Below are 4,109 nucleotides of genomic sequence, written 5' to 3'. Positions count from 1 at the left end.
GTGGTTTATTTTTGAAATTGAAATAACCAAGCAATTTTTGGCGCCGTTGCCGGGAATTGCTAGCATAGTTATTTTTCCTATCATTAAAAAAAATTAATTAATTAAAAAAAAATTTAAAAATATATATATATATGTCTAAAATAAAATAAAAAAATTATTTTCTATTATTGTTACTTTTCTTATCTCTTTTTTCTCTTCTACTAATTTTTTTAAATTTTCTTTTGATCTTATTTGATCAGGAATCGAAGGAAAAATCTGGGATGATCAAAAAGAGAACTGCTGGAAAAGGAATGTTGTAGAGGTTTGCCTAAAAAAAATTAAATTGCTGGGGAAATTTCCTTTGGTAACCTCTAAACCTTTCTTATTTAAATTAATTATTAGCTTGAAATTTTGTGGTGATTGTTTGATTTTAATTTCAGCAAAAGTGTGAATGCATGCCTGATATACATACACCAATTAATCTGCACTTAGTAAGGGCAATCACCCCAACAAGATAAGAGCCGGATTTCATCACCGGACTCTTGCCCAATTTAGGTGAACTCAATCTCACATAGTGTCACTTTAATTAAAATCAATTAGACATTGGCCCCTAGGGACATTCGAGCTCAATAGAACGAAGATCACCGAAAGTTGCACCAATTTCGCTCTGTGGCTTAGTTGATGTTTAGGCAAGCTTTGTCCCTATAAGGGAGACAGTTCATCTGTTCGAGGCAAGTGGGTTTTAAGTGGGACCTTTGCGAACGCATCGTGACCCCTCCACTTACCTGGGAGCTTACCTGGTCAACTCGGTTCATTAGACCAGATGGAGGCTTAGGTGCCCTCTTCAAACCAGTTAGGAGCTGTCTAGTGATTTTAGGACAAAGACTAGGATTGATATGCTTTTCTCTTTTATTGCATGCTTGATTGATCGAGTACTAGTGTATGCAAGGTAGTCGTTCTAGAGTACGAAACCTATTACCTTTTGACCCTGAAATAGAACGAACCCTTAGGAACATTCGAGCTAAGATCAAAACATTAGGATCATCCTCACCTCCTGAGATGGCTGAAGAACAATCCAAACTCCTGAGGGAGTACTTTACTCCCACCATTTACACTTCCCCATCTTGCATTCGATTACCTGAAGTAGCAGCGGTACAATATGAAATAAAGTCTAGTGTGATCCAAATGCTCCCATCTTTTTATGGGCTCACTAACGAAGACCCATATAAACACTTAGATGAATTTCTTGAGATTTGCACCACTGTCAAGATTCAGAACTTCACTGATGATGCTCTGAAACTTAGATTATTTTCCTTCTCCCTTAAAGATAGAGCCAAACAATGGCTGAATTCTTTAGAAGCTAACTCGATTCGTTCTTGGGATCAAATGCAACAAGAATTTCTTAAAAAATACTTTTCTATAGGAAGAACGAACCAGTTTAGACGTGCCATTACAAGCTTCTCCCAAACCGAGGGAGAAGAATTTTATGAAACTTGGGAGAGATTTCAGGACCTAATCCGTAAATGCCCTCATCATCAAATACCTAAGTGGCAGCTAGTAAAATATTTTTATGACGGTTTGACTGAACGAAACCGTCAAATGATCGATGCTGCATGCGGGGGGACTTTCATGCTTCGAAATGAGCATGAAGCATAGCAACTATTTGAAAATCTTAATGAAAACTCCCTCCACCATGCTTCATGTTCTCGTCAAGCACCCCCGAATTTTCAAAGAAAAGGGGCCATTTGTGAAATAAGTCATTCTATGGACCTGTCTAGCAAGGTAGATGCATTGTCCCATAAGATTGACCAACTGATAATAGGAGGACATGTCGTTAGCTCTTCCCAAGCACAAGTGTGTGCTATCTGTTCTAGCCCATCGCATCCTATTCATGAGTGCCCCTCAGCACCCCAATTTTCCGAACTCGTGCAAGAACACATCAATGCTACCCAAACACAGCCCAGACCGGGTAATGACCCATTTTTCAATACATATAACCCGGGTTGGCGGAATCATCCAAATTTTTCTTGGAGGCAGCAAGCTTCTAATACCTCCCAACCCTTCTCCCAAAATTTTCAAAACCCTCAGAATTTTCATCTCTACCGTCCCTCAACTCAATTTCAGCATCCTCCTCCTCCAACCCAAAGAAATACAGCCTTTGAGGAGAAGGTGTTGACTGCCCTTCAAGGTTTGGAGGCAAACACACAACTATTGCACTCTCACACGCAATCAATTGCTAAGCTAGAATCCCAAATGGGTCAACTAGCTAATGCATTAAACAAGTGAGAGGAAGGTAAGCTTCCAAGTCAACCAATGAGTAATCCTAGGGAACAATACGTGGCTCAAGAAACTCGACTAAATCATGAGCAAGCCAATGCTTTGACTACCCTAAGGAGTGGACGTATAATAGATAATAAGGTTGGAGAGGGTAACAATAAGGAAGGTGAAGAAGAAGAGAAGAATGTATCACATGAAAACCCAAAACCTTCTTCAGCTAGTCCACCATCTGCCACAACCCACATTCCAAAGGCTCCATTCCCTGAAGCACTTAATGCACCCTCTCCCTTTGGCAAGAAGGAAACTTCATTAGAAGAGATGATGGAGGTCTTCAAACAAGTTAAAATCAACCTCCCACTCCTTGATGCCATCAAACAAGTTCCCTCCTATGCCAAATTTCTCAAAGACCTTTGCACCCAAAAGCGGAAATCTAGGACACATGTGCCTAAAAAGGTTCTCCTAACTGAGCAGGTAAGTTCCATTCTCCAACACAACACCCCTCCAAAATTCAAAGACCCTGGTGCTCCCACTATTTCTTGTGTCATAGGAAATAACTCCATCGACTGAGCACTTTTAGATCTAGGGGCAAGTGTGAATCTTCTACCCTATTCAGTCTATGAAAAATTTGGGTTAGGTGAATTAAAACCTACCTCGGTGTCCTTACAATTGGCTGATCGATCTGTGAAGATACCACGGGGGATGATTGAAGATGTTCTTGTCAAGGTAGACAAATTCTATTTTCCAGTAGATTTTATCGTCCTTGATATGGAACATGTGCCCAACCTAAAACAAATCCCTGTGATCCTTGGTCGTCCCTTTTTAGCAACAGCCAATGCATGTATCAACTGTAGAACTGGGGCAATGGATATATCATTTGGAAACATGAAAATTAAGTTGAATGTGTTTCATGCCGCCGACCAACATGTGAGGGAAGATGAGTGTTGCCTAATTGACGAAATGGATGATCTTGTAGAGGAAGCCCTTCCCTATATCTTAGCAGATGACCCCCTAGAGGCATGCTTGGCCCATTTTGACATTGACAACTTGGACATAGACAAGGCCATAGAAGAAGTCAACATCTTACTCGAGAATCAATCTCTCATGAGTTCCCTTCCTTGGAAGATCCAACCTGAACCTCTTCCCCCCATTACTAGTGCACCACTTTGTCCTTCCATTGATTCTCCACCTAAACTCGAGTTGAAGCCACTTCCGACAACTCTTAAGTATGCTTTTCTAGGACCAGAAGATACTCTCCCTGTAATCATTGCGGCCAACTTATCTACGGAACAGGAAGTTAAACTTTTAAGGGTGCTAGAAGAGAATAAACATGCCATAGGATGGTCTGTAGCCGATTTGAAAGGGGTTGACCCCTCCATATGCATGCATCGAATTCACCTCGAAGATGATGTAAAGCCCATCCGAGAAATGCAAAGAAGACTCAATCCTAACATGAAGGAGGTAGTCAAGAAAGAAGTGGTAAAATTACTAGATGCTGGAATCATCTACCCGATTTCTGATAGTAAGTGGGTAAGTCCGACACAAGTGGTGCCAAAAAAATCAGGTATCACTGTGGTTGAAAATACGGAAGGAGAATTGATACAAACACGCACAACCACGGGTTGGCGCGTGTGCATTGACTACAGGAAACTTAATTCAATGACTAGGAAGGACCATTTTCCTCTACCTTTCATAGATCAAATTTTGGAACGGTTGGCTGGTCAAGGTTTCTACTGCTTCTTAGATGGTTATTCTGGATATAATCAAGTACCTGTTTACCCGGACGATCAAGACAAAACCACTTTTACTTGCCCATTTGGGACATTTGCATATAGGAGGATGCCTTTTGGATTATG

At 40.7% G+C, this 4,109-nt stretch overlaps 1 non-coding gene across 1 annotated transcript; it reads right to left on the bottom strand.

The window, feature by feature from the left end:
* Nucleotides 1–1,414: 1,414 nt before the first annotated feature.
* LOC120105970 (small nucleolar RNA R71) lies at nt 1,415–1,520 on the bottom strand. Its single transcript, XR_005508214.1, has one exon. It is a non-coding gene; the product is annotated as a small nucleolar RNA R71 (small nucleolar RNA).
* Nucleotides 1,521–4,109: the final 2,589 nt, after the last annotated feature.

The sequence above is a fragment of the Phoenix dactylifera genome, chromosome 1, assembly GCF_051530095.1.
Source record: "Phoenix dactylifera cultivar Ajwa chromosome 1, Ajwa_hap1_PhDact_Kaust_v1.1, whole genome shotgun sequence".
Lineage (NCBI taxonomy): Eukaryota > Viridiplantae > Streptophyta > Magnoliopsida > Arecales > Arecaceae > Phoenix > Phoenix dactylifera.
The sequence above is the reverse complement of the archived record's forward strand: the minus strand, read 5'-3'. Positions and strand labels throughout refer to the sequence as shown.